Source organism: Rhinatrema bivittatum, chromosome 5, assembly GCF_901001135.1.
Source record: "Rhinatrema bivittatum chromosome 5, aRhiBiv1.1, whole genome shotgun sequence".
NCBI lineage: Eukaryota > Metazoa > Chordata > Amphibia > Gymnophiona > Rhinatrematidae > Rhinatrema > Rhinatrema bivittatum.
In genome coordinates this window covers 61,652,297-61,677,868 of record NC_042619.1, presented here as the reverse complement: position 1 = coordinate 61,677,868, position 25,572 = coordinate 61,652,297, and the positions used below count along the sequence as shown (strand labels likewise).

The 25,572-nt window shown below is 49.5% G+C and overlaps 1 long non-coding RNA gene across 1 annotated transcript in view; it reads left to right on the top strand.

Annotated features, from left to right (window-relative positions):
- Window positions 1-24,018, top strand: part of LOC115091979 — a 38,940-nt gene extending 14,922 nt beyond the window's left edge. Inside the window, exons 2-3 of the long non-coding RNA XR_003856869.1 lie at window positions 22,859-23,033; window positions 23,277-24,018. This is a non-coding gene — a long non-coding RNA (uncharacterized LOC115091979). The remainder of the gene's footprint in view (window positions 1-22,858; window positions 23,034-23,276) is intronic.
- Window positions 24,019-25,572: the final 1,554 nt, after the last annotated feature.

The following is a 25,572-nucleotide window of genomic DNA, read 5'->3' as shown; positions in this document are numbered from 1 at the left end:
AGGAGCAGAGAAAGTGGTCCATCAATCGGCTGGAGACCAGGGCAGTTCGACTAGCCCTTCAGGGATTCTTCCCGTTAGTTTGTCAAAGGGCGGTCAGGGTTCTGTTGGACAATGCAACTATGGTGTCTTACATCAATTGCCAGGGAGGCACGAGGAGTCGTCTCGTCGTGTGGGAGGCGGAGAAGTTGATGCGTTGGGCAGAGCTCAACTTGCTCCGCTTATCTGCCTCTCACATAGCAGGCGTCGACAATGTGCAGGCGGACTTTCTCAGCCGCCAGCGTCTGGATCCCGGGGAGTGGGAGCTCTCCGGGGCCGCGATGACCCTGATAGTACAGCGATGGGGCAAGCCCCGCATGGACCTCATGGCCACAGCAGCAAATGCAAAGGCACCACGCTTCTTCAGTCGCAGGAGGGAACACAGCGCAGAAGGGGTCGATGCGCTGGTTCTGCCATGGCCTCAGCAGGTTCTCCTGTATGTCTTCCCGCCGTGGCCTCTGGTGGGGAAGGTGCTTCGGCGGCTAGAGACCCATCCAGGCCCGGTAATCCTGGTGGCACCAGAATGGCCTCGTCGCCCATGGTTCGGGGATCTCCTACACCTCGCTCGCGAAGGTCCGATTCGTCTCGGTCACCTCCCGCGACTTCTCAGGCAGGGTCCCATATTTTTCGAGGGGGTGGATCGCTTCTGACTTGCGGCCTGGCTTTTGAGAGGCGTAGGTTCAGGTGTCGGGGATACCCGGAGGCTGTGATTTCCACGCTCTTATGAGCTCGAAAGACGTCCACCTCGGTTACTTACGTAAGGGTGTGGAAGGTTTTTGAGGAGTGGTGCGTCTCGCGCTCTTTTATCCCGGGTAGCGCCTCGGTCGCGCAGATTCTCTCCTTCTTGCAGTCGGGTCTGGAGATGGGACTCGCGTACAACTCCATTAGGGTACAGGTGGCTGCCTTGGGAGCGCTTCTCCACAATGGTAAGGATTCGCTGCTTTCGGCGCATCCAGATATTGTCCGCTTCCTTAAGGGGGTACGACAGTTGAAGCCTCCGACCAGACCATCCTGTCCTTCTTGGAGTCTCAACCTGGTACTCAGGGCGCTTGGTGACTCGCCCTTCGAGACTTTGCGGATGGCCACCATCAAGGATCTTACGTTTAAGTCTATTTTTCTGGTGGCTATTACTTCAGCGCGCCGCATTTCGGAACTCCAGGCGCTGTCCTGTAGGGAACCTTATCTGCGCTTCACGGACTGCGGGGTGTCCTTACGCACGGTGCCTTCGTTTCTACCAAAGGTAGTCTCCTCTTTTCATCTCAACCAGTCGGTTGAATTGCCTTCCTTCTCGTCGGAGGACTCTAGGCAACTGCGATCCTTGGATGTCAAGAGATGCCTATTGCAATATTTGGCATCCACAAATGATTTTCGGCTCTCAGACCACTTGTTTGTACTTTGGTCAGGGCCTAGGAAGGGTCGTATGGCTTCCAAGGCCACCATCGCCCGCTGGCTGAAGGGTGCGATTATCTCAGCGTACCTGACGGCCGGTAGACAACCACCTCTGACGGTTAAGGCTCATTCGCTAAGGGCTCAAGCGGCGTCATGGGCGGAGAGTATGTCGGTGTCCGCGCAGGAGATCTGTAGGGCGGCTACCTGGAAGTCATTGCATACCTTTTCCAAGCACTATTGTCTGGACGTTCGTGCTCCCGTGTTCGGGTCTTTCTGAGATAGTGTCATTCGAGCAGGGCTTTCTTCGGCCCACCCGTAGTAGGGAAGCTTTGGTACATCCCATCGTCTGGACTGATCCTGGTACGTACAGGGAAAAGAAAATTATTCCTCACCTGCTAATTTTCGTTCCTGTAGTACCAAGGATCAGTCCAGACACCCTCCCTAGTATTTGGGGGGATTTTTTGTTGGGAAACGCCTCTGCTCGTCAGCTCTACTCTTTTCTGTCTCTTCCTCTGTCATTCCCTGGTGTCCCAGGGGATGATCGAGGTTTTCGGTTTGGTTTGCAAGTTCCATTTTTGTAAATGGTTTAGAGCAGTTCAATTCTTAATTATACTTTTTTGAACAGTCGCGTTTCCTTGATCCCTCCGTCTCTTCTCTTCTTGGCTTTGAAAGTCTTGTTACTGAGGATTGTAGCACTGGGAGTGAGGTCATATAGGACCTCCCCTCGAGCTTTTGTTCTGACTCCATCTGCTGGACGGGGGACATAACCCACCGTCTGGACTGATCCTTGGTACTACAGGAACGAAAATTAGCAGGTGAGGAATAATTTTCTTTTCCTAGTGTGTAGCAGATGGACTCAGAACAAGTGGGTATAGTGTGCTCGTGCTAGCAGTTGGAGACGGATCTGACGTCAGCACAGGTACATATACCCCCACAGGAAGTGAAGCAACTCAGTAATTTCCGTCTCCAAAGCAGTTTGGAGCGCCTGCACGCTCGCTGAGCGTGTTTTCCAATACTATTTTCTATTTTCTACTTTCCAAATTTCTCAGAAGACGAGCCTCGCACTCCTGCGGTGATACCCTCGGGTCCCTCCCCCAGTTGAGTTTCCCGAGGTGATTTCCGCGATCCCTCGGAGGTCTACGCCTCGGTCCGGTGGCCGAATCACGGCAGGGACCTAGCCCCCGAGCGAGAAGGGCTCGGGCCTGGCTGAGAGGCGCCTCGGTCCCGGCGTGGACTTAGCCCCGAGCGAGATGAGTTCGGCGGCTTAGAGGCAGCGGGTGCACTTCCTCAAGCGCGGCGGTGAAGGTATTCCCCTCTCCCCACGCAGCTGGAGACCGCCCGGGTTTCAGCCAGGAAGCGCTGAGGATCAGGTAAGGCGTACATCTCTTACTTTTTGGTCTCCGAGGTACGAGGTTCGGCGGCGTTGCCTGCATGCGGCACGCCGTGGAGGTCGCCATTTTGTCTGCCTTGTTCAGGTATTGAGCGCCTACGGATAGGCGCACACAGATAGGCGCCTGTTGAGAGGCGCACAACGCAGCATATAGATTGCTAAGCGTATGTTATCTGAACGCATATTATTAAGCGCATATTGTATATTATTGAGCGCATATTGCTGAACGCATATTATTGAGCGCATATTGTATATTATTGAGCACATATTGCTGAACGCATATTATTGAGCGCATATTGCTGAGCGCATATTGCTGAGCGCATATTGCTGAGCGCATATTGCTGAACGCATATTATTGAGCGCATATTATTATTGAGCGCATATTGCTGACAGCATATTATTGAGCGCATATTATTGGCAGCATATCGCATAAGCGCCGGCGCCCTGCATTCGCAAGACGCGATGGAACACCTAAACACCCCGGCGTCTCCAGAGGCGGCACCTCCCGATTCCGGCGTGAAAGCTCTTGGCCTGTGCTCAGCGTGCCAGCTTAGAGCCACGCAGAGCGAGGAGCCAGACTCCCTTTGTGCCCAATGTGAGGAGGCCGTGGGAGCCTCGGGCCAGGACCAGTCTCAACCGAGGTTTACCGACAGTTCCCCAGGGGCCACCCCGGATCTAGCGGGCTGTCTCGAACAGCCAGGAATCCCGGGGGACCTGGTACCCCGACGGCTGGAGACCGCTTCCATTTCCTGGGTGGACTTATTTAAGGGGATCCACGCCTTTGTACAGATGCAGTCGGCTTCCCGTCCAGGCCCTGCTGCTGCTCTGGCTGACCCTGCCCTCGGACCTTCTCGCCCTTATCGCGGGCACCCGCCTCCAGGCAGTCCGGCTCATGCGGACCCTGATGTCTCGGAGGACGAGTCCGGACCCCCCGAGGAGGGGGACTTTCCCCTGGGGATAGAGCCATATCGAACTATGAGGCGGTTCTTTCCCAAGGAAGATCTCTCCGACCTGGTTTCTCAGTGCCTGACGGAGTTGGCTATTCCAGGCCCCAGCACCATGGAGGCATCTACGCAGAACCCCCTGCTGGAAGGTCTTCGTCCCACAGCCCGCCATTTCCCCTTCCTGCAAGCGGCGCAACAGCTGATCGATTTGGAGTGGAATGCGCCGGAGGCCTCATTCAAAGGGGGTCGGGCCCTGTCTGGCATGTACCCCCTGGACCCGGCAATTAAGGATATGCTGGCGTGCCCTAAGGTGGACGCCTTGGTTTGCGCTGTGGTCAAGCGCTCTACCATTCCAGTGGAGGGGGGGGCGGCCCTCAAGGAGGCTCATGACCGACGCCTGGACGCCATCCTGAAACAAACCTTTGAGGTAGCAGCTCTGTGTCTGCGAATCGCAACCTGCTGCACAGTGGTGACGCGTTCCTGTTTGTCACAGGTCAGGAACAATGCTCCGGCAGCGGACATGGCGTCAGCTCTCTCGTTCCATACGGATGCCGCCTCTGACCTAGTCCGTACGACGGCCAAGGGGGTATCATCCTCCGTAGCTGACAGGAGGCAGTTCTGGATACGGAATGGGTCCTTCTAAGACACGTCTCACTAGAATGCCATTCAAGGGTTCTCTCCTGTTCGGCAGCGACCTAGATAAACTGGTCAGCACATGGGGCGCCTCTCCAGTACCTTGACTGCCAGAAGACAGGTCCAAGAGGACCCAGCGCACCTTTCCGAGGCCCTCCAGAGGTAGAAGCTCCCAACGATTCATTCCCTATAGGAGTCGCTACCAGGCACCTCGTCCTCAGGCTAGGAACCAGTCCTTTCGGACCAAGCAGCACAAGAGGGGAGCCGGCTCGGGTTCGGGGCCCGGCCGCACCCCACAATGAGAATCAGCCGATCCATCCGGGGGACGAAGCCATAGGAGGCAGGTTAACCCTCTTCTACCCCAGATGGGTCGAGATTACGTCGGACCAGTGGGTCCTCGCCATCATCCGAGAGGAGTATTATCTGGACTTCCATCACATCCCTCCGGACAGGTTTGTGGAATCTCCGTGTCCAATCCACAAGAAGGCAGCATTGGAAGCTACCCTGGCGAGGCTCCTGTCCTTGAAAGCCATAATCCCAGTACCTGCATGGGAAATGGATTCCTGGCACTATTCCATTTATTTCATGGTACCCAAGAAAGAGGGCACTTTCCGGCCCATATTGGACCTCAAGTCAGTCAACCGATACTTACGGGTCCCGAGGTTTCGCATGGAAACTCTGCGCTCAGTCAAAACCGCAGTACAGCCAGGGGAATTCCTCACGGCCTTAGACTTGTCAGAAGCCTACCTGCATATCCCGATCCATCGGGATCATCAGCTCTACCTACGCTTCAAGGTTCTGGGACGACACTTCCAATTCTGGGCTTTGCCCTTCGGGTTAGCCACGGCGCCGCGGACCTTCACCAAGGTGATCGTAGCAGTGGCAGCGGCGCTCAGACGGGAAGGAATCCTTGGCCACCCCTACCTAGACGATTGGCTGATCAGGGCGAAATCACAAGAGGAGAGCCATTGGGCAACCAACAGAGTGATCTCCCTTCTGGAAAGCCTGGGATGGGTAGTCAGCCTAAACAAGAGTTGCCTACAGCCTTCCCAATCATTGGAATACCTGGGAGTCCAGTTCGACACCCAGGCAGACAAGGTCAGCCTAACCACCAAGAGAAGGTTAAAACTCCAGACACGTCTACGGTCCTTGATGGGAGCCAGCCTGCCCATAGCTTGGGATTATCTGCAGGTTCTCGGTCTCATGGCATCCACCCTGGAAGTGGTACCCTGGGCAAGGGCCCATATGAGACCACTACAACACTCCCTCCTCTCTCGATGGAGCCCACCCTTCCGGAATTACTCCGTGCATCTACCTCTATCAGCCAGAGTGCGGACCCAGCTACCGTGGTGGTTGCAGTCCAACCACACGAGCAGGGGGTCGAAGATGTCCTCCCCCACATGGACTCTGCTCACCACAGATGCCAGCCTGAGCGGATGGGGAGCACACTGCGAAGAACTCACCACCCAAGGGCGGTGGAACAGAGAAGAGTCGGGGTGGAACATCAACCGTCTAGAGGCCCGGGCAGTCCGGTTAGCCTGCCTGCGATTTGCTCACAGACTGTGGGACAGAGCAGTCAGAGTGATGTCCGACAACGCCACCACGGTGGCATACATCAACCGACAGGGCGGAACCAGAAGCCAACAGGTGTCCCTAGAGATAGCCCCGCTGATGGCTTGGGCAGAGGCGAATCTCCAGGACATCTCCGCCGTCCACATTGCCGGAAGGGACAACACCGCGGCAGACTTCCTCAGCAGGGAAAGCCTAAATCCGGGAGAATGGCAGCTGTCCCCCACAGCCTTCCAGATGATTGTGGATCAGTGGGGGACTCCGGACATGGACCTACTAGCGGACAGGTCCAATGCTCAAGTACCCAGATACTTCAGCCGCAAGCGAGATCCGTTCTCTCACGGGATCGACACCCTGGTTCAGCCATGGCCTCCAGGGACCCTGCTATTCGCCTTTCCGCCGTGGCCCCTGCTGGGCGCCCTTATACACAAGATTCAGAGGCACAGGGGCCTAGTTCTTCTAGTGGCACCAGACTGGCCAAGAAGACCCTGGTACGTGGACATGAGAAGACTACTGACAGGGGAGCCTCTTCCCCTGCCTCCTCTCAGGGACCTGCTACGTCAGGGTCCCATCCTCCACGAGGATCCGGCTCAATTCTCTCTTACGGTCTGGCCATTGAGAGGGCTAGACTGAAGAAAAGAGGTTACTCGGAGCCGGTTATAGATACACTTCTCCGAGCCCGCAAGTTTTCCACATCCCTCACCTACATAAGGATCTGGAGAGTATTTGAAGCCTGGTGCGACACTCATGGCACCAATCCACATTCGACCACAATCCCTATTGTTCTGGATTTCCTGCAGGATGGGCTTCAGAAGGGTCTCTCCGTCAGCTCCATCAAGGTTCAGGTGGCTGCGCTGTCTTGCTACGGTCCCAGGAGGGATGGCAAGACCATTGCCACGCACCCAGATGTTTCCCGCTTCCTGAAAGGAGTCAAGCACATTCGTCCGCCACTGAAGTGGCCAGTGCCTCTGTGGAACCTCAACATAGTTGATGTTCCACCTTCAGACCCCTTCGGGCCTGTCTCTCCGTTCGCTAACTTTGAAGATGATGTTCTTGCTGGCAGTGTGTTCAGCACGCCGCATTTCAGAGCTACAAGCGCTGTCCTGCCGTGATCCCTTTCTCAGAATCACTCCTGAGGCTATCCATCTTCGCACGGTTCCCTCCTTTTTACCTAAAGTAGTCTCACAATTTCACTTCAACCAAACCATATCCTTGCCAACCACAGTGGGTTTGAAGAAATCAGAAGAAGGGCGTTTGCTACGCCATCTCGACATCGGCAGATTGCTGCCCAGATACCTGGAAATGACAGAAGCAGTACGAAAGATGGACCATCTGTTCGTCCTTCACAGCGGGAAGAAACAAGGAGAAGCGGCCTCACGGCCCACCATCGCCCGCTGGATCAAAGAAGTTATCAGAGCGGCCTACGTAGTGGCCGGGAAGTCACCGCCCGCAGAGATATGTAAGGCGGCGACATGGTCCTCCCTCCATACCTTCTCCAGATTTTACCGTCTGGATGTCCAGGCCAGGGGAGGACACAGCATTTGCGAGGGCAGTCCCATGCGGTCCTCAGGCAGCCTCCCGCCCGGTTCAGGAGTAGCTTTTGTACATCCCACTCGTTCTGAGTCCATCTGCTACACGCTAGGAAATGTTGAGATTACTTACCTGATAATCTCCTTTTCCTTAGTGTATGCAGATGGACTCACCATCCCGCCCGGCTGCCAGTATACATGGGTTTCACCAATTCAAGGTAAGGCATGTCATTCCTTACACGAGAGCGTCCACTCTACCAGGTGTCGACGCCTTCCAGTTGGGAACGCTGGCGGTCTCCAGCTACTATCAGTCGGTCAGGGGAATCCTGCTTCACTAATTCATTGATTGGTCAGTACACATATATCCATAACAGCTTTTGCAAGGAAGATTACTGAGTTGCTTCACTTCCTGTGGGGGTATATGTACCCGTGCTGACGTCAGATCCGTCTCCAACTGGTAGCACGAGCACACTATACCCACTTGTTCTGAGTCCATCTGCATACACTAAGGAAAAGGAGATTATCAGGTAAGTAATCTCAACATTTCCGGTCACCGGAGGTACTGCTCTTAAGGATTTGCAAGACAGGAAGCTGGAGGTGCAGCTGAAAAAGATCTTCGAAGTCTCAGCATTGGGAATTCGTGCGGCGATTTGTAGTAATTTTTCCCTTCGGGCAGGTCTCCGCTGGGCACAGCAGCTCTTGGCCAATGAATCTCTGTCGCTGGAAGAAGCACGCCAAGCGAGTCGCTTGGAGGCGGTGATCGCTTATAGTGCGGATGCCTTCTATGATCTTCTTCACACTTCGGCCAGGACGATGGTTTCAGCGGTGGCCGCTGTGGTTACGACATTGGTCGGCGGACGTGACTTCTAAAGCACGGCTAGGTTCCTTGCCCTTCAAGGGGAGACTGTTGTTTGGTAAAGAATTGGAAGATTTGATTGAATCCCTGGGGGAGAATAAGGTTCACCGTTTACCGGAGGACAGGCTGCGGTCTCGGGGGGCCGGCCCTTCCAGGTCGCGTTTTCGCGGTAGTCGCCGGCCTCGAGGCTCCCGGGGATCCGTTTCTTCCTTTTGTCACATTGCACTGCGTCAACAATCTTATTCGCAGTCCTTTCGCGGGCGCCGTTTCGGTCGTTCGGGCGCCGGTCAGCCTGTGCAGGGGGGGGCAAACCTGCACAATGATGGGCGGCCGGTCCATTCCTTCATTCCCAGAATTAGGGGGTGTCTCGGCCGTTTTTACAAGGAATGGACCAGGATCATGTCGGACCAGTGGGTCCTAGATGTGATAAGACACGGTTATGAGTTAGATTTTTTACACCGGCCGTTTCCATTTTTTCTGGTATCCCCTTGCAGGTTCTCAGCGAAGCGACGGGCGATACGGGCCACACTAGATCGTCTCAGGGAGCTCGGCGCGATCGTTCCCGTTCTGGTCAACGAACTTCACAGGGGCCGGTATTCCATTTACTTTGTAGTACCAAAGAAGGAAGGAACGTTTCGGCCCATCCTGGACCTGAAGGGGGTCAACAAATGTCTGCGGGTTCCTCAGTTTTGAATGGAAACTTTACGGTCAGTGATCGCGTCTGTGCGTCCGGGGGAGTTTCTGGCCTCCCTGGACCTCACATCTCCACATCGGCATTCGGGCAGAGCATCAACAGTTCCTTCGGTTTTCAGTGCTGGGGCGCTCTCGTTCGGTCTGGCCACAGCGCCTCGAACGTTCACCAAGATTATGGTGGTAGTGGCAGCGCACCTCCGGAGGGAAGGTCTGTTGGTGCACCCGTATTTGGACGATTTGCTAATCCGTGCCAAGTCGGAGACGCTCTGCTGAGCAGCGATCCAGCGGGTTCTCCAATTGTTGGACAAGCTCAGTTGGATAGTCAATGTCTCCAAGAGTCAGTTGACGCCGTCGCAGTCCCTGGAGTTTTTGGGAGCGTTGTTCGACACGCGTCAGGGAACGGTTTCTCTTACAGAAGACCGAATGTTCACATTGCAAGCACGCGTTCGCAGATTGTTATCCAAGCAGGTGCCCGTTGTCTGGGACTATTTGCAGGTGTTGGGGTCCATGACATCAACACTGGAATTGGTACCCTGGGCGTTCGCTCATATACTCATATGCGGCCCTTACATTCAGCATTGCTCTCCCGATCGAACCCGGTCTCGGAAGAATTTCATCTGCCCTGCCCCTGACTCTGGCAGCCAGGGACAGCTTGGATTGGCAGTTGTGTCCGGCCAACTTGAGTCACGGGGTTCCTTTAGAGATCCCGTCTTGGACGGTCATTACTACAGATGCCAGTCTGCTCGGCTGGGGAGCGGTGTGCTTACGGCGTTCAATACAGGGACAGTGGTCGCCTCAGGAAGCGTCGTGGTCCATAAATCGTCTGGAAACCAGAGCGGTTCGGCTGGCTCTTCTGGAGTTCCTACCACTCGTTCGCGGCAGGGCAGTCAGAGTGTTGTCCGACAACGCGACCACGGTGGCGTACATCAACCGACAAGGGGGAACCAAGAGTCAGGCTGTAGTGTCCGAAGCTCGTCTCATGTTCGCCTGGGCGGAGCGTCATCTCAGTTGTCTCGCAGCCTCCCACATAGCTGGGGTAGACAATGTTCAGGCCAATTTCTTGAGCCGAAATTGGTTGGATCCAGGAGAGTGGGAGCTAGCAGAGGATGCCTTCCAGCTCATTTGTGCTCGGTGGGGCACACCTGCGATCGATTTGATGGCAACCTTCCGCAATGCGAAAGCGCCTTGGTTTTTTGCTCGAAGGCGGGAGATGGCAGCAGAGGGAGTAAATGTTCTGGCTCTTCCATGGCTGACTGACGTACTACTCTATGTGTTTCCTCCGTGGCCACTCATAGGAAAGGTGTTGCGGCGGATTGAGGCACCCGAGTGGCCACGGCGCCCGTGGTTCGCAGACCTCCTGAACCTGGCGGTAGAGGAGCCTCTCCGTTTCCCGTATGTTCTGGACCTTCTGCACCAAGGACCTGTGTGTTTCGACCAGGTCGATCGCTTTTGTCTAGCGGCCTGGCTTTTGAGAGGCAAAGGCTGAGATCTAAGGGCTACACGGAACCGGTGGTCGCTACTCTATTACGCTCCCGGAAGACGTCTACTTCCTTATCTTATGTTAGGGTCTGGAAGTTGTTTGAATTGTGGTGTCTGGACTGGGACGTGGTTCCTACGTGAGCGACCGGGCCGGATATCCTTCTGTTCCTGCAGGACGGTTTGTCTAAGGGTCTTTCATGTAGTTCCTTGTGGGTTCAGGTGGTTTGATTCAGGGGAAACCAGTGGCAGCTCATCCTGATGTAGCGCGTTTCCTGCGAGGGGCAAAACATCTGCGGCCTCCGATTCATCAGCCTTGTCCGTCCTGGAATTTGAATCTTGTTCTTTGGGCCTTGTGTGGCGCTCCGTTCGAGCCTATTCGCAAAACCACCTTGAAGGATTTGACACTGAAGGTAGTGTTCTTAGTGGCCATTGTTTCGGCGTGTTGGATTTCCAAGCTTCAAGCTTTGTCGTGCAGGGAGCCCTTTGTGAGGATATCGGAGTCAGGGGTATCCTTGCGTACGGTTCCATCCTTCTTACCCAAGGTGGCTTCTTCTTTCCATGTCAACCAGTCGGTTGAGTTACCGTCGTTCTTGCAACTTGATGATTCGGATCCATTGGCTAAGGACCTCCGTAAATTGGATGTGCGGCGCGTCCTGTTATGTTATCTGGAGGTAACTAATGCGTTTCGTGTTTCCGATCATCTGTTCGTGCTCTGGAGTGGTCCTCGAAGGGGCAATGCGGCGTCCAAGACTACCATTGCGCGATGGTTGAAAGAGGCCATCAATTCGGCGTATATGTTGCAGGGTCGGTCCCTGCCCTTGGGGCTGCGTGCCCATTCTACTCGCTCTCAGGCCACTTCTGGGGCGGAATGTCAACGTATCTTGGCAGAAGAGATTTGCAGGGCGGCCACGTGGAAATCTTTGCATACTTTTTCCCGGCACTAACGTTTGGATGTCAAGGCTCCCGGTGCGGGAGGGTTTGGAGAAGGTGTGCTTAGAGCAGGCCTCTCTGGATCCCATCCCAGGTGAAGTGCGCTTGGGTACATCCCAGGAGTCTGGACTGATCCGGGTACGTACAGGGAAAAGAAAATTAGGTTCTTACCTTTGATAATTTTCGTTCCTTTAGTACCACGGATCAGTCCAGAGTCCCACCCAGATAAGTGCTACTATCGGGAGAGGCCATAGTGTACGTGCTGCTGTCTGATATTTTGCTCCTTTTCTGTCTGTTATCGGTATCTCAGGTTCGTTTTCCCAGTTGGGCGTTGAGAACCGGTAATGGGGATTCTGTTGGACTGGTGTTGTTGGTCCTGGTTAGAAGGTTCGTTAGCCAGTTTGATTTGTGATTTTCCTGCTCTGACATTAAGTAATACTGCCGGACTGTAGGTGGCACCAGCCTAGATATAGGCGGAGTTTTTGTTTGTAAACTTCTGTCTCCATCTGCTAGAGGGGGGGCCAAACCCAGGAGTCTGGACTGATCTGTGGTACTACAGGAACGAAAATTATCACAGGTAATAACCTAATTTTCTTTTAGGTTCCTTATTAGGAACTACCACCCTAGGCATCATAGTGGATAATACTTTAAAATTATCGGCTCAGTGTGCTGCAGCAGTCAAAAAAGCATACAGAATATTAGGAATTATTAGGAAGGGAATGGTTAATAAAATGGAAAATGTCATAATGGTGCTGTAACGTTCCATGGTGAGACCGCACCTTGAATACTGTGTAGAATTCTGGTCACCGCATTTCAAAAAAGATATAGTTGCGCTGGAGAAGGGTACAGAGAAGGGCAACCAAAATGATAAAGGGGAGGTCCCCTATGAGGAAAGGCTGAAGAGGTTAGGGCTGTTCAGCTTGGAGAAGAGACAGCTGAGGGGGAATATGATAGAGGTCTTTAAGATCATGAGAGATCTTGAACGAGTGGATTGGAATCAGTTATTTACACTTTCGGATAATAGAAGGACTAGGGGGCATTTCATGAAGTTAACAAGTAGCACATTTAAGACTAATCAGAGAAAACTCATTTTCATTCAACGCACAATTAAGCTCTGGAATTTGTTGCCAGAGGATGTGGTTAGTGCAGTTAGTGTAGCTGGGTTCAAAAAAGGTTTGGATAAGTTCTTGGAGGAGACTTAGGGAATAGCCACTGCTTTTAATCGCATCAGTAGCATGGGATCTTCTTGATGTTTGGGTACTTGCCAGGTTCTTGTGGCCTGATTTGGCCTCTGTTGGAAACAGGATGCTGGGCTTTTTGGTCTGCCCCAGCATGGCAATTTCTTATGTCCAAAAGTCAGCAATAGCAGAAACTGAAAAAACTGTATCCATACAGCCCTTAAAGTAACAGAATCACAAAATCCCAAACATATCCGTGGCTTCTCACGCACAAGTAAATCCAAATAGGATTTCTCTCTCATGTGTCCACTAAGGCTTCGTTCTTCCTCTAAACCCCAACTGAAAACAGGAAACTTCTTCTCTTTTATCCAATCTTCACTGTCTTTAGACTTCCCCAGTTAGATCTTTTCCCTGTGGTATAATGGGTACTAATCCTTCTGGTTGGCCTTAATTCTTAAAGGTGAATTTTAAAAGGCCGGTGTGCGCCAAAATCAGGAGATGTGTGCATAAGTCGAGCTATTGCGTGCCTACTGAATTTTAAATAGCACCCAGATGTGTAAATATTTCCTGTGGTGCGCACATCTCACTCTGATCGAAAAAGGGGTGTGGTATAGGCATGGTCTGGGTGGGGCATGTGTGTTCCGGGGTGGGATGGGGCCAAGAGATGTGCTCACAAATACTTCTGCACCTGGGCACATGCCCAGATCCAATGCCACGGAAGTTATTTTGTGCCGTGGAGGAGGTGTAACTTTGAAACAACTTTTTTTTTTTTTTTTTTAGTCAGGTTTAAATGGTATGGGATAACTGGGAAGAGTGCAGGCTATTAAGCTAAGGCAGTGGTGGGGGGAGGGGGGGTTTGGAGGACTTCGTTTTTAACTGGGCGAATTGATGGACGTACTGGTGAAACTGGCAATGGTGTGGATGTGCACCCCTTTTAAAATTCCCTGACTTACACAGTAAAATTGGGATTGCGCATCTAGGTGTGTTCACACTTAAAAGTGGTTGCATATGTGCGCATGACCAGGCTATTTATAACATGCACACATATTTGCCTGCAAGTTATAAAATGGCCGTGTACCTGGGTGCGTGCCGACGAACACGCACCAGCGTGTGCCCATGCACTGCTTTGAAAGTTACCAATATGAACTCAGGGCAGAACCAACTCCTCTGTTGCCCTTTCTGAGCTCCCAGCGAGACATCTTTACTTAACTCTTCAAAACATTATCTCCTCCATCATGATTCATAGATTCACCCTTTATAACTGGAACCTCAGCATCCACTTTGAGGGGAAGAACCCTCCCATACTCACATTCCAAATCCACACTTCTTGAACCTCCCATTGGTGGAAATTTCTTGAGTTAATGAATCCCAGACGGGTCACAGATGAATGAATTACTTCTGTCTGTTTCAGTTGCAGAATATCATGAAAAGGGAACTCTTCATGCTTAACTAATTTAAGATACAATTGTTGTGGTACCAGAGATGTCAGAGTGTCTGGAAAACTCCAATTAGATGATGGACTCACTTTGGAAAATGTAGTCAATGATGTGAAATAGTAGGAGAACGTTAAGAAACAACAAGTTCCTCAAGTAGACCCTGTTCACACCCAAGAGAAGAGGAACAGCAAGAAGAGGAGGTGGCTACAGCAAAAAGGACCCCAGGGTGGTCTAGATGATTCTGCAGGGCACTAAGGGAAAATGCAAATGATATACTGCAGGGGGCAGGCCTAAAAAGCATGCATTGGATCAGGAATGCCAGAAGTTTTGGCAAGTAGGCCAGGAGACAGTGGTTCAAAATGGATTGTTAATGACAGAATTGTCTAATCATTCTAATCAATTGTTTAATGAGATTCCTAAATCTACAGTAGATACTAGGACATTACAACGTTTCAGGATCAAGCAGGAATCAGTGTGGTGGTTAAGAATTTCCACTAAACAGAGGAGTTGGGAACAAGGTACCTGGTCTCTATCCAGGAAACTATTGTCCAGAAATGACCAGGGGTAAAAATGTTGTTTTGTTTTTTGCTTTGTTTTATAGGGTTTTTTTCCAAATGAATTTAATTATGTTTAATCTTTATTTTGTTTCTTTAGTTTTAAAAAAATGAAATAAACATAAAAATAAAATCCTAAAAAAGGAAAAAAAAAGAAGGGGCCTTCCTTACCTACCTGGAAAAAAGCCGGGGACAGGATCCTGCTTGGCCCCATTTTCTCTGTCCGGTGGGGATCTGCAGACAAGATCTAGGCCTAGGCCGAGGCCTTGGCCATGCGTAGGCCTAGGCTGCGATAGTTTGCAGCAACCTCAGACTAGTCCCTACGCAAGCCCCAGGCTTGATGTTCAATTAATGCTGCCGTACATCAAAATAGCACCCTATGCTGAGAAGATTATGTTGAAGTTAATTAACTTTGGCATGTCTTGAGCGGATGCTGTCATTTCAAGTGCGAAGAAAGAAGACATCACAAGAGACACTCTGGGTCAAGGCCCAGGCTTTGGGACCTTGCCTCTGGGCCAGGTTCCGTGGTCGAGCCTAGAGATGGGCCGAGGCCTGGGCATCAGGACCTAACCTCTTGGTCAGGCCCCAGCATTGGACCTGAGCCCAGGCGTTATCCAAGGCCAAAGCCCAGACATCTGAATGGCCTCCAGACCAGGCCCCAGCATCAGGCCTGAGGTTGGGCTGAGGCCTAGCTGTCAGGCCTGGGTACGTGCCCTGGCCTAGGCCAAGGCCCAGGTGTCAGGGCACAGCCTCCAGGCCGGGCCCCAGCGTTGGGCTTGGGTTTGAGCCGAGGCCCAAGAATCAGGACTTGGCCTCAAGGCTGAGGCCTGAGCCCAGTCTTTGGCCTAGGCTGAGGCCCAGGTATTGCGCCCTGGCCTCTGGACCAGGCCCTGGCATCAGGTTTAGGCCTGGTTGCAATGTTGGATCCCTGACGGAGAAAGTAAGTGAGGGTCAGAAAATCTCCTGACTCCGGCAAAATCTATCGGGCCTGGGCCTTTGCTTGGGTCTCAGGAAAAGCCCTGGCATCAAGCCCCTGGGCTTAGGCCAAGGCGCCAGCATAGCATTTGGGAGTAGGCCGTGGCCCTTGCATTGGGTCTTGTCCTATTCCTTAGGTGAGGCCCCAGCCTTGGACCTAGGCCTAGGCTCGACAAATTACTTTTTTTTTTTTTTTAGATTTTCAAAACAAAATGAGATTCCATCCATGACAACCTACTCCTTGATTTTAAAAATCAAAAAGAGGGTCTAACTCCCTGGTATTAAAGATTTTCTTCAAGCTAGGTATATGCTATTGGGGTGTCTATGTTATGGTTTCGAGGTGTTTGAGTGGATTCGTGGGTACTGCAGAGATGGCCACTCCCATGGGGAAGAGCCCCGTGAGGAACCGCAGTACTAGGCTAGACTCTGTACACGCAGACACAGAGAATTCGTGTTTATTATACAGCTTGGTGGTACTGCCCAGGGGTGGCAGCAGTGAGGTAACCCAGTAGAGTAATCCAATGGTCCTCGGCAGAGGAGACCCGTCCCACACTCCAATGATGGTAGGCTGTACTGGGTAGAAGGGAGAGTCCCGGATGTAGACTCGCAGCGCTGAAGCTGGAAATGAGACAAGCTGACAAGGTTAGTTTACTCACGGAATAGATAGCTGTATTTGTTGTAGATCCTGGCAGGCAGAAGTAGTTGGTTTGCAGGCACCAAGGCAGGGAGAGCAGGCCCTTGAGGAACGAGTACCTGGTATCCCAGATAGGCACCTGAAAGAAAGCAAAGGACCCCCGAGGAGCAGGTACCCAGGTTAGAGGTGAATGGCCTCGGAGGGCAGAGAGAACTTCCAGCGGCAGCAAGGAAGCGGCAGAGTAGCTTAGACCGGAGGCAAATCCAATCCTTGCTAACTCAGTTTGAGGCTGATACAGTAAAGTTCGCGGGAGAGCAGGCGAGTGCCTGCTCTCCCGGCGCGCGCATAGGCTAGTGTCCTGTGCGTGCGATTCAATAAACCAAAATATTTAAATTAGGGCCGCGGTAAAAAGTGGCACTAGGGACACTAGCGCGTCCCTAGCGCCTCTTTTTGGACAAGAGCGGCGGCTGTCAGTGGGTTTGACAGCCGACGCTCCACTTTGCTGGTGTCGGTTCTCGAGCCTGCTGACAGCCATGGGTTCGGAAACCGGACGCCGGCAAAATTGAGCGTCCGGTTTTCAACCTGCGAGCCGCGGGCTGATTTTAAATTTATTTTTTTTTCTTTTTTACTTTTTTTAACTTTTGGGACCTCCGGCTTAATATCGCCATGATATTAAGTTGGAGGGTGCACAGAAAAGCAGTTTTTACTGCTTTTCTGTGTACTTTCCCAGCACCGGCAGAAATTAACGCCGACCTCTGGGTAGACGCTAATTTCTTAAAGTAAAATGTGTGGCTTGGCTGCACATTTCACTTACTGTTACACGCGGGAATGACTAATAGGGCCATCAGCATGCATTTTCATGTTGCGGGCGCTATTAGTCTCGGGGGGGGGGTTGGATGCGCGTTATTATTAAGAACATAAGAAAATGCCATACTGGGTCAGACCAAGGGTCCATCAAGCCCAGCATCCTGTTTCCAACAGTGGCCAATCCAGGCCATAAGAACCTGGCAAGTATCCAAAAAGTAAGTCTATCCCATGTTACCGTTGCTAGTAATAGCAGTGGCTAATTTCTAAGTCAACTTAATTAATAGCAGGTAATGGACTTCTCCTCCAAGAACTTATCCAATCCTTTTATAAACACAGCTACACTAACTGCACTAACCACATCCTCTGGCAACAAATTCCAGAGTTTAATTGTGCGTTGAGTGAAAAAGAACTTTCTCCGATTAGTTTTAAATGTGCCACATGCTAACTTTATGGAGTGCCCCCGAGTCTTTCTATTATCCGAAAGAGTAAAAAATCAATTCACATCTACCCGTTCTAGACCTCTCATGATTTTAAACACCTCTATCATATCCCCTCTCAGCTGTCTTCTCCAAGCTGAAAAGTCCTAACCTCTTTAGTCTTTCCTCATAGGGGAGCTGTTCCATTCCCCTTATCATTTTGGTAACCCTTCTCTGTACCTTCTCCATCGCAATTATATCTTTTTTGAGATGTGGCGACCAGAATTGTACACAGTATTCAAGGTGCGGTCTCACCATGGAGCAATACAGAGTCATTATGACATTTTCCGTTTTATTCACCATTCTAATAATTCCCAAAATTCTGTTTGCTTTTTTGACTGCCGCAGCACACTGAACCGACGATTTCAATGTGTTATCCACTATGACTCCTAGATCTCTTTCTTGGGTAGTAGCACCTAATATGGAACCTAACATTGTGTAACTACAGCATGGGTTATTTTTCCCTATATGCATCACCTTGCACTTATCCACATTAAATTTCATCTGCCATTTTGATGCCCAATTTTCCAGTCTCACAAGGTCTTCCTGCAATTTATCACAATCTGCTTGTGATTTAACTACTCTGAACAATTTTGTATTATCTGCAAATTTGATTACCTCACTCGTCGTATTTCTTTCCAGATCATTTATAAATATATTGAAAAGTAAGGGTCCTAATACAGATCCCTGAGGCACTCCACTGTCCACTCCCTTCCACTGAGAAAATTGCCCATTTAATCCTACTCTCTGTTTCCTGTCTTTTAGCCAGTTTGCAATCCACGAAAGGACATCGCCACCTATCCCATGACTTTTTACTTTTCCTAGAAGCCTCTCATGAGGAACTTTGTCAAACGCCTTCTGAAAATCCAAGTACACTACATCTACTGGTTCACCTTTTTCCACATGTTTATTAACTCCTTCAAAAAAGTGAAGCAGATTTCTGAGGCAAGATTTGTCTTGGGTAACGCCATGCTGACTTTGTTCCATTAAACCATGTCTTTCTATATGTTCTGTGATTTTGATGTTTAGAACACTTTCCACTATTTTTCCTGGCACTGAAGTCAGGATAACCGGTCTGTGAGGCAGTAACAGCACTTCTTCCCTAGTCCAGCCATACCCATCTTTTCTCTCTAATCCTCTTTTTAAAAGCTCTTTATCCCCAGAGAGCAGATCCCTGCACTGATGAAGTCGTAAAAATTGTACCGCTTTAAAAAGATTTTACAGACCTTATTCCTGCAGTAAAAGCTTTCCCCATTCCATGGCAAAGGTGCAGGCCACGTCTTGTTAATTTTTACCATTTTTAAAAATAGCTTGCTGTCTCAAAAATCCCCAGGGGGCTGCTTATTTTACACCCCTGGTGTTCCTACGCTGGTCATTTCACTCCCATAAGGCTACGAGGCTATTCCTCGAGCTATTATGGCTTCCAGAGTAACTTTCCCCTTCTTTCAGAGAAGTTAAGGGGGGAAACAATGAGCAGGCCAAAACCTGACGCAGGGACATTTCTTGTTACCAAAAATGTGGCAAAACGCCTTTGTGTAGGTGATGGGGCATTTACTGGGCACTCCATCACCAGTCCTGCTTTAATTTTTGCTGGAGGGAAACAAAAACTGCCCAACAGGGCCTCACAGCAGGTAGCTATTGTTTTTTTGTGGGAGGAAGCCACTGTAGCAATAGAAGGTCAAGTTCTATCCTATACTTTCTGCTGCTGGGATTTTCGGTGCTCTCATAGGTTCCTGGTTATATCCCGTAAGAACATAAGAAATTGCAATGCTGGGTCAGACCAAGGGTCCATCAAGCCCAGCATCCTGTTTCCAACAGAGGCCAAACCAGGCCACAAGAACCTGGCAAGTACCCAAACACCAAGAAGATCCCATGCTACTGATGCCACTATTGAAGATTGGATGCTAGGCTCGATGAAACTTTGGTCTGACTCAGCATGACACATCTTATGTTCTTACGAAAGTGCTAATTAAACTTATGGGGTTCTTAGTATGGGTATAGCAGGAGACTCCCCAATGGCTCTGGTCCTGACTATTAGATCGTACAGTTTGATACAGTGGGATGGGGTGGGGGAGAGATTGGGGGAGGGATTTGCTAAGAAGTAAGCAAGATTAGTTAGATATCATATTTCCTCAAGCCTATTTCCCATAAAGTGGCTTGAGATTGGAAAATGTTTTTAGATTATTTCATAGTTATTATTGCTTTCCAGAAAAGGTCAGCAAAAGGCAAGAGTCTTAAAAAACCTCACTCTATTTTAATTGTTCATTTACAATCTGTGCCTATCATGAAGATATCCATCCAGACTTTCAACTTTCTTTGTGTAGAGATTAGAAAGGTGCACTTGGTTTGTTTTTTTTTCATGTTGTTTTCATTTTGGGGCATTTACTGTCAAATTTTGTTTTTATAACAGTTCGGGAGGTAGTTATTTCGTGTTTTCCTTGTTTCGGAGTTAGTGCGCACTAACTTCATGTTAATGTGCATTAAGTCCCATTAGTGCGCACTACCTAGTTTTCAAATTCCGGAATTAGTGCGCACTAACAAAAAAATGTTACCAATAAGTAAAAAAGTGGCAAGCGGCAGTTTATTAGTTATAGGTATGATTCTGCATTTCCACTGGCTGTCTCCTTCTAAAGAGACAGTAAGGAGACAGCCTATGGGAGACTAACTACATGTTAGTGCGCAGTAAGTCCCGTTAGTGCACACTAATTTTGTCGATGTTCTTTCATTCGGAGCGCTCCCGAAACACGATGAAATAGACAATTTCATTGCCATTGTTTATTTTGTTAAAAATGAATGCACATCCCTAGTAGAGATACCTTGGTCTCCACTACATGGCCCTAGCTGCCAGCCATGGTTAGTCAACTAGAGCAGTGGTCTAGTTGACTAACCCAACCCTCTCCTGTGGGTCCACCAGCCAGTTGGGTTTTCAAGATATCCACAATGAATATGCATGAGAGAAAATTTGCATGCACTGCCTCCATAACATGCAAATGTTCTCTTATGCGTATTCATTGTGGATATCCTGAAAACCTGACTGGCTGGTGGGCCCCAGGGTTGGGGATCACTGATCTAGAACAGTGGTTCTCAACCTTTTTTGGGACACATCTGACAGATGGTTCCCAAATGCGTGACACACTGAACATGTAACTGTCACGGGACAAAATGTAAATATACATTCTGCATCCTCAGGAACCCCCTCGACCCCGAAAAACGGGTGCAGAGCAGAACTAGGGCATTACCCGTACAACTCACCATACAAAAAAAAGATATTCTGCTTCTGATGACATCTCAGTAAAAGCAAAACAAACCCTCTTTACTGGCAGGCACAATACCCCTCCTTATGAAAAGACAGGAATTTACCACTACAGATATTTAACCAGGCCCTAAACACTAATGAATTTGCTATTAGGAAAACAGAGCAGGCCAAGCTGCTTTAGATAGATCCCCATTCAGAAATAATTGTAAAACTATACTAATAAATGTTACAAAACAGCTGATGAACAGACTAACATCCAACAATTAAACTCATAAAAATTATTAAAAATTGTCGAAATATAAATAAAATATTTCAAAACAGCAGACACATCACATAATACCCAATAATTAAAATGGCAGTCAATCAAGAAAAATAAACTTAAAAAGTCGCCTTTACTTATCCTCTCCAGCAACTCTCCTACTCCTTTCCCTTGCAGTCCAATAGCACTCACCAGAAGCAGCAGTGGCTGCTGAAGCTCTGTCCTCACAGTCCTCTTCCTTAGGGCCCACAACCAGTCACAACCATTCTTTGTCTTACACACACCAGTCACCTCCCTGACCAGCCTCTGTCTCTCCCACACACACACACACACACACACACACACCAGTCACCTCCCTGACCAGTCTCCGTCTCTCTCTCTCTCTCTCTCTCTCACTCACACACACACACACACACGTCACCTCGCTGACCAGTCTCTGTCTCTCTCTCACACACACGTCACCTCCCTGACCAGTCTCTGTCTCTCTCTCTCACACACACACACACACGTCACCTCCCTAACCAGTCTCTGTCTCTCCCACCCACACACACACCAATCACCTCGCTGACCAGTCTCTGTCTCTCTCACACTCATGCACACCAGTCATCTTCCTGACTAGTCTGTCTCTCACAGAAACACATCACCTCTGACCAGTCTCTCTCTCTCAATCATACACATGCTCTGTCACTTACATACAAGCTCACACATATTCTGCACTTACAACCACACACACACACTGCCTCTCATGCACCCATTCTAGCTCTCTCTCACGCACCCAGGCACCCATTCTACCACACGCACACAAAGCTGCCACTCACGCACCCATTCTACCACACACACACACAAAGCTGCCACTCACGCACCCATTCTACCACACACACACACACAAGCTCACATGGAGCCTCTTCTTATTGTTTGGCCCAATAAGCCTGACCTCCGGCGGCATGCAACATTTCTCCAGCCGCCGCTGGCCTGGCCTCCGGCGGCGCACAGGTCTCTCTACTCTTCAGCCGCCGGCGGCCTGGCCTCCAGCGGCGGTGCACAGGTTTCTCCATTCTTCGGCTTGGCCTCCGGCGGCGGCACGCAGGTCTCTCCATTCTTCGGCCTGGCCTCCGGCGGCGGCACGCAGGTCTCTCCATTCTTCGGCCTGGCCGCCGGCGGTGGCGCGCAGGTCTCTCTATTCTTCGGCCTGGCCTCCGGCGGCGGCGCGCAGGTCTCTCCACTCTTCAGCCGCCGGCAGCCTGGCCTCTGGCAGTGGCACGCAGTGTCTCTCCATTCTTCGGCGGCGGCGCACAGATCTCTCTACTCTTCAGCCCCACCCCTGGGGAAAAGGGAAGCACAAGCAGGACAGTGGGACACCAGGAGCCGCGACACACTGGTGTGTCAAGACACACCGGTTGAGAACCGCTGATCTAGAGGGATACCATTCTAACAGCACCACCCCCAGAGGCTTGCTAGAATGTGTAGCTCAGAGTCCATGAGCAGGGTTAGGAGTGAGGAGAGAGGCAGTTTAGATTTTCTTTTCTCAGTGTACTCTCCAAGTTTAGGCCCCAAGCCTAGATATGGAAAGAAGGGACACTGCCCTGCCAGATCTTGGTGATAGACTGTAGAGGTTTAGATAGTGGTTTTTTTCATATTTTTATTAACTGAGATTTTTGAGACTGGTGACTTATGCTTTCTGGGAGGCAACAACCCCCTTTCCAGAAGTGCAGTAGGGATCTATATACCCTTTTGCTGCATCAAGAGGGAGGTTGCAGAGACCAGCCAGTGAAGATTTAGGGTTTTTTTCCATTGCAATAGGAAGGAATACTTTTTCTGTCCCCTTCCTTACATAGAGCTGGACTCTAAGAACTGTTCCAGTAGAGGCCTTTCCTCCAGAAAGCTCAGCAATCTGTCTTTTGAAGAAGATACTGAAAGAGAAGAACATCAGGAGACCCCCCAATTGGAATTTCCACCCCTGGACGCAGGACACAGTTAGGTTGGAGTTCAGGAGTGCCCTCTGGACATCAGGTACTGTGGGAAAGTGGACATTTGCCCTGGTTAGGATACCCCAGCCACCTTGGGATTTAGTCTCAAACTCAAATACCAAGGGGCCCTTCCACAGAGAGAGATACCTATTAAACCAGTTGTCCTGTAGGGCAAATGAATCTGGATGCAACTGGACACTTTATTATTTGCTCCTATTGATTCTTTTAAAACCAGTCACAGTAAACTTTAATTTGAACATAACTTTAATTTTCCTGTTTTGTTAAGATACCCATCCCGAAGAGCTATGGTAACACACACAAGGTTTCCAGTGCCTGGGCCCAGAAGATTAGCCTTCCCCCCACATCTAAGAATCCACCCCCAAGAAACAGAAGAGTTGGTGAAATACAGAGGAGCTAGCTCAAAATAAGAAATTGTTTTATGGCCCTTTGAAATCAGATACATTCCCTGAAAAAGAGTTACATTTGTTTGGCTGATTTGGTCTTTCTACTATGTATATCCACAGCAGACGTTTTCAGTTGATAGGAATTAACTGTCCCCACACAGTTTTACACTCATGTTTATTCTTCATATGTGTCATATTAATAAAAGACTGTAAGTTATATAAATTGACTGACAAATGTAAATATGAAGGATAGGAGTAAAGGACTAGTAAAGAAAATATCAACAAAAACCTGCTAAAGATTTTTTGTATTAACCTTGCTTTTTGCATGAAGATTTACTTTCACAAAATACCATATGTTCTGTAGAATTTGTTTCACTTCCAGAAGTTGCAGAAACTTAAAGTGTTTGGTAAAAAGTGTACTGTTTCAAAACTATGTGAGCAGACTGACCTTTAGGCTTTGTACATCTTTGTTTGACCTAAATTTTCTATCTCCTGATCAAAACCTTGTTGGTTTTAACTGTCTCTGTCTCTATCTATATGTATATAAAAGGATTGTGATGGTCATTTGGTTAGTTGGTCATATTGTTCACATCTTCTATGAAATCTTGTCTCTCACACTCCCATACACAGTAACATAAGAACATAAGAAATTGCCATACTGGGTCAGACCAAGGGTCCATCAAGCCCAGCATCCTGTTTCCAACAGTGGCCAATCCAGGCCATAAGAACCTGGCAAGTACCCAAAAACTAAGTCTATTCCTTGTTACCATTGCTAATGGCAGTGGCTATTCTCTAAGTGAACTTAATAGCAGGTAATGGACTTCTCCTCCAGGAACTTATCCAATCCTTTTTTAAACACAGCTATACTAACTGCACGAACCACATTCTCTGGCAACAAATTCCAGAGTTTAATTGTGCGTTGAGTAAAAAAGAACTTTCTCCGATTAGTTTTAAATGTGCCCCATGCTAACTTCATGGAGTGCCCCCTAGTCTTTCTACTATCCGAAAGAGTAAATAACCGATTCACATCTACCCGTTCTAGACCTCTCATGATTTTAAACACCTCTATAATATCCCCCCTCAGTCGTCTCTTCTCCAAGCTGAAAAGTCCTAACCTCTTTAGTCTTTCCTCATAAGGGAGTTGTTCCATTCCCCTTATCATTTTGGTAGCCCTTCTCTGTACCTTCTCCATCGCAATTATATCTTTTTTGAGATGCGGCGACCAGAATTGTACACAGTATTCAAGGTGCGGTCTCACCATGGAGCGATACAGAGGCATTATGACATTTTCCGTTTTATTCATCATTCCTTTTCTAATAATTCCCAACATTCTGTTTGCTTTTTTGACTGCCGCAGCACACTGCACCGACGATTTCAATGTGTTATCCACTATGACACCTAGATCTCTTTCTTGGGTTGTAGCACCTAATATGGAACCCAACAGGTAAGCACAGGCACAAACACATAGGTATACGCACACACAAAGGCACAAGCTCACACAAGCATTATACAATTTGTGCAAGTTCATGCAAGCTCGCACAAGTGGACAAGCAAGTTTGCACAAGCTCACACAAGCATGCATGTAAGCTTGTACTAGCATGCACAAATGTGCAGAAGCACACATAAGCTCACAGAAGTGCACACAAGTGTGCCCAGGCTCCCTACACATTCACGTGCAGGCTCGCACACACATATGCACTCACAGACACACACACATACATAGAGGCAGGCACAGGCCCCACCCCACAGGCTGAAGCCCCCCACACACAGAGGCTCAGGCCTCCCCACACACAGGGTCTCCCAAACATACACATATGTAGGCACAGGTACCTACACAGAGAGGCAGAGCCATCCACACACTCAGGCATAGGCCTCCCCACACACAGGCATAGGCAACCCAACACACATACAGGCTGTTATAGACCAGACTACCCGAGCAATTCCGGGCATATATATATTTTATATATGTATGTGTGTATATATTACCAAATGGGAAAAAAAGCACTAATGTGGAATTTTGTTTTAAAAAATACTTTCTTCATAAACTACAGATATTAAAATAAATGAGCAATGCCTGCTATAAGTGAACCTAATATAATATCGACTAGCTAAGATATCGTGTGATACACTTTTTTATACTTTAGCATAAGATAACATTGTAAAGTCAACTAGTCAAAT